This window comes from Tachypleus tridentatus, chromosome 7 (genome assembly GCF_004210375.1).
Source record: "Tachypleus tridentatus isolate NWPU-2018 chromosome 7, ASM421037v1, whole genome shotgun sequence".
NCBI classification, from domain to species: domain Eukaryota; kingdom Metazoa; phylum Arthropoda; class Merostomata; order Xiphosura; family Limulidae; genus Tachypleus; species Tachypleus tridentatus.
Window position 1 is genome coordinate 43,975,455 of NC_134831.1, and position 17,014 is coordinate 43,992,468.

At 33.8% G+C, this 17,014-nt stretch overlaps 1 long non-coding RNA gene across 2 annotated transcripts in view; it reads left to right on the plus strand.

Annotated features, from left to right (window-relative positions):
• The first annotated feature begins 6,086 nt into the window (after window positions 1-6,086).
• The window catches only part of LOC143255549 (uncharacterized), a 32,796-nt gene continuing 21,868 nt past the window's right edge, over window positions 6,087-17,014 (plus strand). The window contains exon 1 of one of the 2 annotated variants that reach the window (XR_013030706.1): window positions 6,087-6,401. This is a non-coding gene — a long non-coding RNA (uncharacterized LOC143255549). The remainder of the gene's footprint in view (window positions 6,402-17,014) is intronic. The other variant, XR_013030705.1, reaches the window with a different exon arrangement.

Below are 17,014 nucleotides of genomic sequence, written 5' to 3' on the forward strand. Positions count from 1 at the left end.
GCGGATATGAATTATTTCTTTACATTTCAAAAGTTGCTTAGTATCACTGGCAGTAAAAGTTATTTGAAGTATTCAATGAAGCCAAATTATTTTAGTACTCGTTGTAATGCGATAGTGCATATGAAAGAAAAAAAATGTTATGTATATATATCAAACAGGCACATACATATATATGTAAGGAAGTCGAATTTTAATTTTGTTCTTTTATTCAGAATTGAAAATGAAAATTAATAGGGTTTTCGCAATGTTATTTGACTGTTCTTCAGTTTCTTAAATTTGCAACGTAATTTAAAACCCACTATAAAATTTATACAAATGTATAAATCGTGTGCGTGCACACATACACATTTTTCTAAATTAAAGCTTTAAATGACAGCTCAATCTCACACCCAGAAACAGAAAAACATATGATTCTCTTAATTTACCGTGTATTCTCGTGATTTCTGACACAGTGTTTCAATACCTTGATATGAATTCTAAACTTCTGAGCCTGGTCTACAAACTAGGCGAGTACAATATCCTAATTGACAGTTAAAATGGGCCTAGCAGTGGTTTGATAGTTAGATCGCACGCCTAGCAGTATGCGGGTCACGGATTCAAATTACCCTCATTGAACCTACTCACCCTATCAGTCGTGAGGGCGTTACAGCGTAACTGTCAATCCCAATTTTCGTTGGTAAAAAGTAACCCAAGAACTCGCAGTTGGTGTTGTTGACTGATAGCCTTCCTTTTATTCTAGCACCATTAATTTTGAGACAGCTATCATAGATAGCTCTCAAGTAGCTTTGCGCGAAATTCAAAACAAATCAGACAACTAAAATTGCTAAATTTAAAAACTTTCTCTTCTTAAACAAGTAATGTAATGCTATATTATTAGATATATCTTAAATTCACTCTTTTCATAAGTTTTAATATCTGATTGATTTTTTAAACGTGTTACATCAGTGTCCTTTTTTTATTTTTAAGAGATTTAGTTTGACAGTAAGATTCTACTGCATATTATTTACTGAATATTACTTCAATCGTGCGGTACAGTGGCTTACAATATTACTAATTCTAACTCCATTAATGAGTGAATAGTGAATTTGAATAAGAACTGGTAACACCTCCATGCACTGTATTGAGTAGAACCGAAGTTTTTTATAAAAAGAAATATTGTCTAACACGGGAAGTATTGTTTTTAACTAAGTTTATCGCCCTTCTGTTAGGATTTACTTTTTATTCATGTAACGATATTTCATATTTTTGTTTATATTATTCTTATATCTAAAATAAAAATAATTATGTTTTTAAAGTGTTTGAGAAGGTTACTTCAGAAATCTAGGAGCTGAACATGGTCCCTTCTAGCCAAAGGATGTGATAATGTGACAGTGAGTCCCATTATTCGTTGGTAAAGAGTGTGCGGTGAGTTAGCGGTTTTCATCTCCTTGTGTGCCCGGCTTGGCCAGGTGGTTAGGGCGCATCACTCGTAATCTGAGGCTCAGAGGTTCGAAACCCCATCAAACAACATGCCTTTTAGCTGTGGTGGCGTTATAATGTACGATCAATCCCACTATTCGTTGGTAAACGAGTAGTTCAAGAGTTTGCGGTTGGTGTTGATGTCTAGCTGCCTTCCCTCTAGTCTTGCACTGCTATATTAGGGATGGCTAGCACAGAGAGCCCTTGTGTAATATTGCGCAAAATTCAAAAACAAACAAACAAACAAATTTTCCCTGTGACCAGCAGCTCAAAACTAGGAACAGCTTTAGACAGCCTTGTTATGTTACCATAAAAATACAGAGTACAGACCTCTAAATCAAAATGTGAATTAATTTATAAAACATATCGATTTTATTATTTTCACTGACAATAACTTTTGTACGTAAAAACGCATTTTTTATTTTTAATCACTATGAGTTTAATATCTACAAGCAAAGTATTTAAAATATTTAAAAGCTTTATTGAGTGACACATGTTTTCCATAACATATAACACTTCTTTTGTTGTAAACTATATTTTCATTGATTTTTAGATGTTTTGTAGAGAACACATGCCATTAAGATCAAATAGGTTCTTTAAAGTAGTTCTAGAATACATTGAAAGTTTATGATAACATCAAAAATCTAGTGAGTAATTTCGATTAGCGTTTAAACATTGAAATGTTAGTTATAAATATAATACCAGTAAGCACTTAGTTGAGTGAAGTATTCAATGTGTGAATGAACAATAGTCTGATGTTGCAGTTTTGTTGCTTAAAATTATGTACTAGTACACGGGTGTTGATTTTAGATTATTAATTCGGGATTTAAAATACAGATAATAAAAAAGAAAATACAAAATAAATAACAACGAAAAATATTTATACTTAAGCAGACACAGCAGAAAATTCAAAGAAAATCGAGAGGTAAGAGATGGGAGTTTAAGAAAATGATTTACGGAAGAGACACAATATTAAAGAATAATTGAATACATGAATGTATGACCAAGGGGAAGTTCTAAATCTACAATAGTTCGACCCTGTGTGATAAAGGAAAGAAACAGCCTCCAAAAATAAAACAATGGATAGAAGAGCGAAAGGTGTTTTGGGCCCGGTATGGCCAAGCATGTTAAGGCGTTTGACTCGTAATCCGAGGGTCGCGGGTTCGAATCCCCGTCGCATCAAAAGATGCTCGCTCTTTTAGCGAAGAGGTGTTATAATGTTACGGTCAATTCTATTAAAAGAGTTGGCGGTGGGTGATATTGACTAGTTCCCTTCCCTCTAGTCTTACACTTCGTATAGCTTTGTGCGAAAATTCAAAAACAATTAAACAATTATTACTTCCTCTGTTACGACAGCAAGATTTTCTGGACTAGACCAAATTCAGTTCCACAATTTAACTGGCAATTCGACAACCTTGCCTAGTTGAGAAACCAAAAGAATATGATGAAAATTCTGGTTAAGAAGTTATCACCTGCGAAAGTTGTAATGTTTTCAAACGAGACCCTAAACTTTTAAGTCGACACAAAGTGGAAGTCATCCTTACAATCCCAAGTGAGCCAAACCTGCAAATTTATGCAGGAAACTGACAAAATTTCCAAAAGCAGCTCAAAATCACAAACCCATAATTCGCTGTACAAAAAAATGTTATTCACTGAATCCAGTGTCGAAGATACAACTTCCAATATATAAGTCAAACCGAAACAACTTTACTGGAATATTTAAATTACAAATTAATAATTGAAAGAACAAAGAACATCCGGCTACAAGACATTTTAACATGTCTGGACACCTTGAAGACATTAAACTGACAGGTGAAGAGAAATATTTAACATCTAATAGAAACGGGTAAATTAAAGAAGCTTACTAAATAGCACTGTTAAATACTGTAATGCCAAATAGCATCAATCTCAATCCCGGAAATGTTGACCTTCGCAAGTGTCTAAAAAAATTTTGAAAACGAAATTAGTAGTTTATTCGTAGTTAAATTTCTCTGTATTGGTATAGTTACTATATGTTACGTCATATTATTTTTTCTACTTCCCGCCACCTTTAGCCGATACTTTATTTTTATTTCATTATTGTTTTCATTTTATCTATGTAGAAATTAGTTAGCTATCTCATTTAAATCTTACGTATTTTACACACCTTTTTTGGCACAAACTAAATCTGACGCAAACAACTCTAGGCTATAATTGTCTAGTTTTCAAAGCAAACTCATATTTAACATCCTGTTTACGTGACGTCGTTATATGTGCCCACATATTTCACTGCATTCGTTAAACATAACGTTTTATTCACCTGAAGGAGAATGGTCAGCTGTTCAAAAGTGCTTAAATTTGGGATCTCGTTTACAAACATCACAACTATGATGGAAGTTACAAGTACAAAGTGAACAGGTGGAAGAGTAAACAGTAAGTTATTCTTCTTGCTGTTTATTTAAATAATTTACTGCTGGCTCACTCTATACAGGCTGCCTCAGGCGAGTATGATTCGCGCGTTTAAAGCACTATTCGAAGGGTCAAAAGGACCAGCTTTAGCAACATTAAGTAACCTTCCATTTCACAGTTCTGTTAACTGTTAAGCATTTGTAGTTGCTCTAAACAAAAGAAACACCAGAAAAAGAGTGTCCACAGCAAAGTTTCAGAATAATTTACGTATGAAAGAAGAGCTCACATCCAAACTTGTAAAGGTTAGATGATCCTCGTAAAATGATAGATTCGATGGCGCGTGGCAAATTTATGGACAAATGAGGACATGAGAATTAGATTGATTCAAAGTTGGATAGCATCTTTAAGGAAGCATTCCACTTACTGATAAACAAGTAAAGGTACTATTTAGAAGTTACGGGGTCATACGTAAACAACAAAGGCCTTACTAGACATTGGGATAAATATTTATTTGAGCTTATTAGGGAAACTTCAGCTGGAAATATTCCAAATAAGATAGTGAATTTATTATTGAAAGAAACCAGTCCACTAGTTAATTGCATGATGATGATCGACAGTTTTCTATCGCTACAGTAGTCTGACCCAATTTGATAATGAAAGACGAAAAATTCCCTTCATAAATGAAAATAAAAAGATTAATGTGGACGTAAAATTCCAGAAACAAGAAAGTTATGTTACCTTTAGGCCTGGCATGGCCAAGCGCGTAAGGTGTGCGACTCGTAATCCGAGGGTCGCGGGTTCGCGACCGCGTCGCGCCAAACATGCTCGCCCTCCCAGCCGTGGGGGAGTTATAATGTTACGGTCAATTCCACTGTTCGTTGGTAAAAGAGTAGCCCAAGAGTTGGCGGTGGGTGGTGATGACTAGCTGCCTTCCCTCTAGTCTTACACTACTAAATTAGGGACGGCTCGGTGCAGTGGGCTAACAACCTACTCACTTAAATACTTGTTGAAGAATCCGCAAGCGATTGCGGCCCTATGTTCCTTGATGGAATCTAATGGTGATAACTAACTAAAACTAACTATGTTACCTTTATTGTAGGAAGCTTCTCTATACCTTATGAAAATACGATATTCTGTTATAAAGCAAGCACTTTTGAAAGGTAGACCTCTCTTCTTAGGAGCACATTCACTATTTGTGATGATGGTAATTGAGAAACAGTATATTGGAAACTGACTTCATGTGGAGACATGGATGCGAAATTAAGCTGTTTTCAAATAGCTTTCAATTTTATAACCAGGAAATCCTTGTGTCGTACATAGAAAGTACTTCACCAGAGTTAGAACTTCTAGTGACAGTATTACCAAGAACTAAAATATACTCGTACCAATATTTATTAGGAATAAATTTACATTTAGCGACTGGGCCATAAAAGAAACAAATAACTCCAACTTGTCCTGAAAGGTTAATGTTTAGAATAATAGAATAACTCGCAGATCAAAAATAAAGATGTCATCATTAAGGTCATAAATATAACGAACCACAAAATGCAAGTCTGAGTAGGACATTACAAGATCTAAGGCTCTGTACGTAGTATTTTCACATCAAAGAACATTGTAACTATTCACCTTTGAGGCAAGACGTAGGAATTGTGATATAAAATTGTCTTATAAAGAAGGCTTGCCACCTCAATATTTTACAACTGACCAGTGCCAAATGTCTTACTGTCATGGAGTATTCGTGTTCAAATACAACTACGAATACTCTCAAAGCTGTATTCCAATGTATTCGAATACTTTGATAGGGAAAATTAAAGTATTCATGTTCGAATATAATGTCACAGTATTCGTATTTGCTGTATGATTTAGTAAATATTTAATACTGTATGAGTTGTATTGAAAGAAGTTCAGATGGCTACTAAAACTGCCCTTAATGGTACACGAACACTTCCTACTGGTAGATCTGGTCACATCAAGGAAATGTGTAAATATTGTGAGCAGACTATTTCCACTTCAGGAGAAACTACTTCTAACCTGCTAACACATCTAAAAGTAAGTCATTATTTATTATTTTTGTTAATATGAACTACAATTTATGTAAATTATACAATATAATAAAGGGAGGTTAAATATCTGATGTGTGTTCAACCATTTTTTTATTATTTTCATGTATTTAGTATAATATGTTTTCATCATAAATTGAGATATTTATTTATTATGACATAATTTTTATAATTATAAACTATATTTTCTGGTTAAACTAAATTTATCATGTTTTGAACTATATTTATCACTTTTATTTATTACGTAATAAACTTTTGTGTTTTTTCTAGCTGAATCGTGAGGCAGAGCTACAAAAGTACACATTTGACTCTAGTACTTCTACCAAGTGCATGGGCCTACAATAGCAGTGTACTTTATAGAATAAACTAAACATAAATCTGTATACCCTTGTCAAAAACACATCATCACTGAAGTCGTCAGTTTTATTGCCAATACTCTGAAACCGTTCTCAGTCAGGAATTCTCGATATATTCTTTCCAGTCATATGGACAGAGGTAAGTCTACGGATTAACAGCACTAAAATCAGGGGTTCGATTCCTTTCGGTGGACACAGCAGATAGCCGGATGTAGCGTTACTATAAGAAACACACTTTCCAGTCACAAGCATCTGTCAACGACATAGAATAAGAACAGCTTTAATGAAGTTCAAGAAAAGAAATATCTCACTGCTGTAACTTGTATCCAACGTTAATATCTGTGAATATCTAGATTAGCAGACAAAATCACAGCTTTCTTGGAGCCACTGGTTATTTTATAGTTGCTTGGAAAATGCAGACAGTCAGGCTGTCGTGTCAGCGTTTCAAGGGATGTAACACATCTAATAACATGATAACTCAATATGATGAAATAATAAGTGTCTCTAAACATCAACAACAAAGTGTCATTAGGTGATGTCTGATAATACATCCAACAAGATCAAGGATTTCAGTTTTCAGACTACATATATAACCTTCAAATAGCACGTGTAGGTAACTTCGGCTTTAAAAAGTCACATAATTTTACTTACTTTTCCATACTTCTTTTACACTGTATATTTTCCAAACGTTTGTAAGACGTATTCAAAATCGATTTCTTCCTTTTATCTTATAATTTTGTTTTTGTTATTGTTGATTGGAGAGTTTTACTTCGTATGTCCGATATGTTTTAACTTTATTGACATCCAGTAACATTTATTTTGTTACTTTGTTTTGCCAATTACAGTAGTCAGCAGTTTTAGCTAAAATCGTAAAAAAACATGTTGAAAACTAACAAAGATTTATCAGTGGCGTATTACGTTTGTCGAGCTAGATTAAGATATATTTTGGTAACAATACTCAAAATCGTTGTATTATAATGTAGTAAACCCCTTTTATATTAGTAACGAGGTTCGAAGTGAAATGGAGATGAAAGAACGTATCAGAAAATTAAGGTTACTAGTATATTTCTTTAAATAGGAGAAGACACGGAAAGATGTTATTTTGAAAATTAAGTCCAAATTCATACCACCTAAGTGTAAAAATACAAGATATTTTTTTAATCATTCAGTTGAACACTTACTTCGAACACAGTTAACTCGACTGAAACTTTACTAAGATAAAATGACACTAAAATTTATATAATTTCTACTTTACCCAGCATAAGTATCGAAACCTCGTTTCTAGTGTTGCAAGTCCGAAGATATACCGCTGTGCCACTAGGGTGAAATTATGTAAGAAAGAGAACTGGTACGTATAAAGAAAACTAAAGTATTTTCTGTTAACATGGCAGTACATAACTGCTATAAAAAACAGTAATGAAATATTCAATTCAGTTACTTATGATCAAGTAAAATAAAATTGATGACAGAGTATTCGTAGAAAAACAAACATTTTGTTGGTATGTTATTTCATAAGAAAGAATAAAGGATGTTTGTTGAATCTTAATTTTAAGTCACACTACTTTTACGTGTACTCAAAATTCACAAAAATTTATTTCGTACTAATATTAAATGTTTATACTCCATTGTCCGGGTTCAAAGGTCCTTGCATGACTCCTAGAAGTCTCAAAGTATCATTCATGCTTCTCTTTTTAACCTGTAGATGACCTAGAAGTTCGAAACATTGTTCTGTATTTTATTTTAATTATTTTTATTGGCCGTCTTTAGAATACATTTTAAGCTTCTCTATTATTTCCCATTCTACGAGTCAACCAAAAACAAATTCACGGTACTGAAGTATGATACATGGGTCAGGTATGATCCCGGCAGCTTATAAACATAGTTTTAAAAGTGGTGTCCCCGGGATCTGGAGGAAACCCAGGAACACAATATCTGGTGCCAGATTCGAATTCAGTGGCCCTGCAAAAGTACTAATGAACCAACATCATTCCTGAGTGACCTCCCCGGGATATTTTATCTCCCCTTAATTCTTCAAATAAATTGGGGTATGAAAAGTAGGTAATATATAAAAGGACAACCCTGGGCCATCCCGAGTCCGGCAGTGGATTGTAGTCTCGTTAGCTCCGAGAATGTAATAGGAATCTGTGGACAAACAAGTTTACAAACACAGCCTGAAATAATATAGGATATATGAAATACGAAAAAATAATACATATTAATAGTATTCTACAGAAGGTGCGGCACATAATGTGGGCGTCTGTACTGATAACATTTTTCCAGAAATCCAACACTATTAGTTGAACCTGGTAGGTTTGTTTGTTTTGAAATTTCGCACAAAGCTACTCGAGGGCTATCTGTGCTAGCCGTCCCTAATTTAGCAGTGTAAGACTAGAGGGAAGGCAGCTAGTCATCACCACCCACCGCCAACTCTTGGGCTACTCTTTTACCAACGAATAGTGGGATTGACCGTCACATTATAACGCCCCCACGGCTGGGAGGGCGAGCATGTTTGGCGCGACTCGGGCGCGAACCCGCGACCCTCAGATTACGAAGCGCACGCCTTAACGCGCTAGGCCATGCCAGGCGGAACCTGGTAGGTGTATCACACCAGCGGCATCTGATTAAGAAAATCCTAACTAACACATCATTCTAGATGTTGCTTTATGTTTATGATATTGATTTCAAATTCATTCTAGCAAACGTTTTCTGTTTGGTAGTTTACAAAAGTCCTCACGTGAGTACAGTAGATCGAAAATTAGTTCAAAGGATTCTTGGTTTCATTAACAAGTCAGGATAAAACACTAAATGAAATTAACCTGTGATAGATCAGAAGTTTAGCTACCAATTTGAGGTTCAATAAAACAGCCAGTCAGGTGGTGTCTAGTCTTTCTTGAAATATATCATCTGTACATAGATGTAAGGCAGATATTACTACTCCCTGTATTATATTATTATTGGCAAATGCACCCTCTACATGACATCAGAAACACGTTTATTTTAAGCTCTAATAAATATACAAGCCACATATTTATATAGAATAGTACATGTGCAACTGACGTTATAAACAGAAAAGTCGCACTTTTCACGTCAACTAAACTTACATTGTTAAAATGACTCCTACTCAAGTAATCTCACAAATTAATCACGAACATTATTTATCAAGAATCTATTATCCTACTACGAACTCTTTCCAGATCACATTTCATGGACTCCAGTGGCACAGCGGCATGTTTGCGGACTTACGACGCCAGAAACCGAGTTTCGATACCCGTAGTTCGCAGATCACAGATAGCCTATTGTGTAGCTTTGTGCTTAACGACAAACAAACATATTTCATGTTGTCGTCTGGAAGATGCTCGTTTAATACCCACAGTTCAAGGTACCATGTACACAAAGGCCTACCGCAAAATGTGCTGATATAACATGTAACTTGTTCAAATGACCATGTTTATCTTGGCAATACCTACCATCTAGAAGTCGTACAAATTTCGCTACATTACGTAGAAGATAAAAAATATATGAGGCGCAATTATATGAAAGTGGTACATGTTTTGCTTGTCTTATACCATATATTATAACTTGTTTCCTGTGTTTGAATATATTTTCCTTAGTGCCTTTCAAGAAAACTGGTGCATATCAATAGGCAAAGCGAAACAACACAAAACTGTACGAACAGTGTTAAAAAATAACTGTGTTAACTGGAGCCTATCTTGTATTTTTCCAGATCTGAAACTGGTGTTTTCTCTTATTATTATCTTCAATATATAGCAAAAAGGAATCACAGAACAACATCATCGATTCACCCCGGATACTTTTTTAAGTTTCAAAATGATCGCCTTTTACCTTTAATCTCTATTAAAAAGAACAAAAGTTATAGGATCTTAACATATACCTGTACGATAATAATGCCATCCCTCTTGAGGATTCCCACATTAGTTAATAACAGTGGTTGAGCCTCCTCGTCATGTAATTTTGTTTCACGATCCAGTGAAGTCAAGTTGCACCATTGCATAATTCTTTTTCAGTGCATTAAATTATTATTTCTAATAGCGTATGTGGAAAAAAGTTTATATCAGTAGGTTTTATAAACCTATAGTAATAGGTTTAGAAAAATATAAATAACTTAAGTATTTTTTTTTTGTTAATAAGTATGCGCGCGTGTGTGTATGTGTCTTCTTAGCAAAGACACATGGGGCTATCTGTTGAGTCCACCGAGGGGAATCGAACCCCTGATTTTAGCATTGTATTTTGTCAATAAACAAAAAAGCTACACAATGCTTTGTTTGTGTTGTACCCACCACAAGCATCAAATCTAGATTTTTAGTGTAATATATTCAAAGACATGCCACTGAGCCTGGGAGACAGTAAGATAATTTCAATCCGAAAATTAAAGCTTTTTAACACCTTAAGTATAATTACATAATGGCGTGAGATGAGACATCAGTATGTTTTAAATAATTTTTATTGTATTTAATCATTACTATAATATATGTTCGATTTTATTCGCTTGTATTGTTCTTGAGCAAAGTCACATTGATCTCTCTGCTGTGCCTATTGATGGGATTGAACACCAGATCTTAGCGTTGTAAGTTCGTAAACGTACCGCTGTCTCCCCCCTCGATAACTGTATACTAGCAATGTAAAATAATGTAGAGTATTTCGTAACAATCTTCTTTAATTATGTATGAAAATTACAATGTTATTTCTTTTTGCCACAAATATATTTTAACATGTAACAATTTATTTCACAAATTGTCTTTGACCGAATACTAAATATTTTTTGTTGTTTTTTAACTTTTTGTTGATAGAAATATGTGCTTATACTGCTTGAAATTCACCACGCTGTTAAAGAGTTAGTTCATAAGTATGCCACATGCTATATAAGTACACATTGAAACATTTTAACATTGCAGTACCATATACTTAGAGCAGCGTTTAAGTGCTATCGGAGCGCAACAGAGCGTCTATCCTGTACTTGATATTGGAGCTTAGTCCCGACATTAAACAAAAAAATTCTATATAAAGATAACAGTTTACACTCGTAGTTTGGTGTCGTTCATAACCAAACTCTCAGAGCGTAAAAAAAATATACAAAAATGGCTGACTATGCTCCCCTGGTAGATCATGAATCTGAGATCACCTAGCATACACTCTGTCACCTTCTCTCAGGAACTGGCGCCAGGCGTTGCTTGACCTATTTAACTCAAGAGTAGATGTCATAGCATTAAAATGAGGAATGTTTTGTCGTATGTCATGTGGCTATTAAGACATACGAATAAGGCATTAAAACACTTAATTAAATACATTTTACAATTATATTATGCGTTTAAAACACATTTTAATAAAATTATTACTCACATAAATACAGCGTAGGTTTCTTCATTTTGGTTATTGATGCTGGCAGGATAGAAGGCGTGCAAAATATTATAAAAGTTAAAGTTGGTAATACTGTAGTGCAGTTAAAGATGTGGTAAATTAATAATACATATGGTTCTAAAATTGTTTTAATATTAGCGATTTTTATAGAGTACCCAATTAATGTTTTCTCCATTGTTACTTAATTTGGTGTTGCATGTTTCTCTCGGCCATATATGTGTATTCAGTTTATTAATAACGTAAGTAGTTTGAAACAATCAGTACTGCATACATATTTTATTTAATCTTTTTTAACAAAAATTGTAATTATTAGGTTTTAAATATGATGTGTGTGCTATTTTTTACTGTCTCACGTCTGAAAGATTTTGGTATGATATGAGCACTATAAAATTTAGCACTACCCACATAGAGCTCAGAGATGGAAGTAGAAAGAAATCGGTTGATTAAAGCTATATGAGAAAATTCAGAACAGGTTATAAAGTGAAAGTGGTTGAAATAGCACGTGTTGAAATAGCGAAATGAATGTGGTATCTAGTAGGCAAACGGTGATAAATTTCACGTGCACTTTTTTAGTTTAGAAGAAAAAATGCAGCCAGTCAGTTTACATCCTACTACATACTGAAACGTCAACAAGCATGTTACAGTTTGGGAATGTTTTCCCAGTCTTGATGACGCGATATTCTCTTCTCGAAGAAAGTAAAACATTGTTCTTGCCAGGACCAGAAATATTTTTTTCCCAAACGGATATTTAAGAAGTAGGTGTAACAGTAGACAGTTTGTTTCTTCATCTTCCAGCCTGTAATGATTTTCATTCATCATCCTGTTTAACAACCGTCTTGTATATTAATAGCAGGTACTAGTCTCACAGAAAGTCCTAACAAGAGGCTGTGTATTAGCCACAAAGTGTGTCTTTAATGGTAGATTGAACATTTACAAAAGAAGGTAGTCCTAACAAAGGGCTGTGTAAGAAAGATAAAGTCTGGTTTTAATAGTGGATTGAATATTTGCAAAAGAACGTAGAATGTGGTCTTAACAAAGGGCTGTGTTTTTCTACACAGAGTCTAGTTTTAATAGCGGATTGAACATTTAAAAAAGAACATAGTCCTAACAAAGGGCTGTGTTTAAACTACAAAGTGTGTTTTTAATGGTGGATTGAACATTAACAAAAGAACGTAGACCCAGTAATGGACTGCGTACGTAAGACAGTCTGGTTTTAGTAGTGGATTCAACATTAACAAAAGAACGTAGTCCCAAGTATACAGTCTTGTTTTGTGGTGGACAAAACAATAGCAAAACGTAACGAGTGAACACGAGACTGAATACCAAATAAGAGAGTATTTCGCAGAGAGGACATTAATGTTTTGTGTTACTTTTAGTGAATTCGTTGTTTTCGTGTGAAATATAATGTATATACACGGAAATACAATAACTTAGCAGACCATACATTAAGTCACAGAAAAGGATGGTACTACATGATATTCGCAGACGTTTGTAAGTGGTACCACTTGTAGATATGAAGCACGGGAGTGTAACAACTAAGTAGATCATTTATTTTATCATAGAGAAAAAGAAAGAAGCGACACCTATTACTGTATCTGTTTCAATGAAAGGTGCTATCGGTGAACACTAAGCACGAACTGTACGACCTGAAGGAAAGAGAGGTAACTTGTATTATTATTGGTGTGCACGTGAGTACGAAATATCACGAGTATTTACGAGGAAGACACGCAAATAGCAACTTGGGAAAACATATACTATTGTAATGGAATCAAGAGAGAGAGAAGTGACCCGTACATACAGGAAGACCTGCTTGGAGAATCAGGAAAAAAGAAAACCATGTCACATATTATTAAAAATGTAGGCCAGGATATACGTATATGTACTCACGACATACATGTCTACATATAATAGTCGTGACGAAGGAGACAAGTTCGTGTCAGACGTTTTCCAATCATATGACAATTTAATTTGATTATTCATCTATCTTAGTTGAGGCGGAAGTAAAGATTAACACGAAAGTCAAACCCTTTCTGTATGTCCGTTCAAGGTGACTGATTTACAATAAAGTGGTGTATGACGTTATTAATTAACTTGTTACATAGCTGAGATAAGTAGGTTGTGTTCACAATCTCTTATGGGTAGGCTGTTATTATTTAGTGATTCTTTATCTTAACAAAGTAGTCATTTCATCTTTAAAAAGAAACACGTGTAAAGAAGGAATTAGTGGTTACGTGAAATACTTAACTCATTTTAATGTTTCTAACAATACGTGAAAATTATCTTGGTATTTTAACAAAACCTCACCACCTAAAACATTTTACTGAATTGTACTTTTAATTTATTTTGATTTCATTATTCTCAACTGGTCCGAGCTGAATAATTTGCTTAGATCTATACTAGCATATTTCTGCTTGAAAAATGTCATCCATAAAACCAAGTAACTGGAATGACTGATCGGCCCTAAACATAAACTGATTATATTATATAGTAACAAACTTCCATCCAGTCGGTTTCTTTGCTTTCAGCCTACTAAATTTAGTGCTTCAGTCGTTCTCACCTACAGGGTGTGAGAGTATGAGTTAAGATAAAAACTAATTTACATGACGAATAATTCGATTTTATTTTGTACAGATGTATTAGTCTTTTAAAGTAAACTAGTGCCAACTTACAACTAAAGATCTCGTTTATTTAAAATAATCGATGAACACCCAAATATCAACACCAGAAAAAGAAACATTGAATTCACAGAAACTGTTTATTCGAATATTTACATAAAACTGGCATAACCTATGTGCAGAGCCGCGATACAATGTTTAGAATTGTATAGGTTACTAAATACAGTTGGTTAGCGTTAGGCAACAGTAACTTGCATTTATGGTATAGAAGCTTTTTGGGTTACTTTGACCGCTGCCCTGCTTTCGTCACTTTCTTACTTCCATGACGTAACCATTTATTCGTTAAACTCAAGCTTATATGATGTTGCATATTTACTATACTGCACATATATTTTAGTACAGAAGTGACGGAACCTACAATATATTTAAGATCAATGCAAATCATCGTTCTGTGGGTGTTGAGTAATAATATTACACTTTTACTTGTACTAGTGGTTTAGACCTTGCAAAAGAAGGTTGTATATAATGTATCTTTTAAGTTATTACGAACGTGTAAAGCAATTAGTATATATGATAGAGTGATAACAGGTAACGTGCTACGACATGCTTGATTATTTGCCACCAAACTTTTGGCATTTCAAAGTAACATATAATGCGGTACTGAAAAAATATGTACACAAATCATATAATAAGGATAAAAACATTTTACTGGCATAAAATTCTTCTTTCAGCGAAATGTTCTACACCAAACATGCACAAATCAGCCAACCAAGATAAAATTATATTACTTACATACTACATTCCTTTTGGATCATTTTGTGTAAGGATCAAGTTCTGCCCATCTAGGGATAACTTTGTTACTGGAGCCTATTCAGCAATAATAAATTTGTAGTAATGAACACAGATAAACAGAGGTCCTTTACACCAAATATATTTTTCAAGTTAAACTTTATATTCTACTTCTATGCTGCTATTATAAGCATTTTCCTGGTAAATCCATCCATCCTTTCTTAAACTAGGAAATGTGTTTAAGTTTTTTTTAGAAAATGTTTAAATATTGGTTTGTATTACTGAATAATTAATCAAGAAGGAATCTTCAATAGTAGCGGGACTGGAAATTCTTTTACACAGGATTAGAGTAAATTAATCTACGAGATCTATCCTCCCCCTCTTTTATTAGCTATATTTTTGTGCGTCAGCAATACCAAGAGTGGAGCGCCCGAACCACTTATTTGATTTTAATAGTCATCAAGATCTCTACCAGCCTACCCTAAATTGAAATTATGTTAGGCAGACTTAGAGTAAATAAATCTACGAGGCCTTGGACATTATCAAATGCGTAAATCGAACGGATTTTACCTCCCGAGTACAAAATTGTAATAGGATCTGGAATCGGTCAAGAAATAACGGAGCTGTGGGCTAAAATTTTATATTTGAAAAAAACGCAGAGCCATTATTTGGGCTGCTAGGCCGTGACGAAATACAACAAAAAATAACTACTTTTATTGCGTTGCTTCTCGGTTAAGTCCATCGTTCTACTCTACTAAGCACCTAAGATACTCACAGCAGAAAAAAAAAAGATAATTATTATATAAATACAACAACGCTCTTTATTTTGCACACCCCAAACAGCATTTCTGTGTTTAGTAATGAGAGATAGCTGGTCAGAAACTATTTAGCTATCGTAAACGTTAATGATAGATAAATCAAACCTAAAACCATCACAGCCGTCATAATATAATATAATATATACTTCAACACTGATGGATAAGCTAGAAACCCTTAAAGTAGCGGAATAATAAATTCAAACATTGAATTAGAAATAGTTCAGCTATCATATTAGTTGTTTTTAAAGGATTTCGTACAATAAAACATTGTAGAAAGCTTAAGATTATTTTTAGTCTCTTTAATAGAATATTCTGTATCCATGGAGCAAATTGAAGTATTAAATATATATCTACATTTAAGAAAATTCGAAAAGCTATCAGAACCTTTAAAATAATATATTTTACAACCAAGAAGCTACTAGAAGCTGCAAAATTTCCGAATCTAACTGACAATGATGATTAAAGGTACATTAATTACCTACGACATATGCAACGAAACCTATATAGAATTATTTACTGTGCCCAGCATCCTACGCAAGAAACAGCCAAACATTACTTTCGTAGCAAACTTTATACAAGAAAGCCTACACTTATTGTACCAGCAAATCACTACAAATCAAGCTAAAATAATAATAAAAACTACAGTGCCTAGAAAATTTCAATCGTTTACACATTATTGAAATAAGGATACCGATCACACTTCATGCAAAATAAAGCAATCAAAGTAGTAATAGATTATCATATTGACCTCAGACGAAAAAAAGAGCATGCTTCACACGCAGCCGAGAACATTTACAGTATGTTTTACAAGAAACTAGAAAATAAAGATACATTATTTTAATGAACATAATCCATAGAAATTCATATAATATTTTTTTATACATATGTAAACCCAAATAAAGACAGACTGTCATAAAAATAACAATAATGACATACTATTACCATGTACAAACTAAAGTTCTGGCCACCTAGAGATTCCTCTTTTACTGAAGCCCACCGAGCAAATATTACATTGTAGAATCCAATAGATGAAACAAAATCTCTTATCCCAAATATGTTATTCAAGTTAAGCTTTATATTCTATCTCTGTGTTTCTACTATAAATATTTTCCATTTTTTCTTATTATAACACTTAGTGTATCCTGCATTTCTGT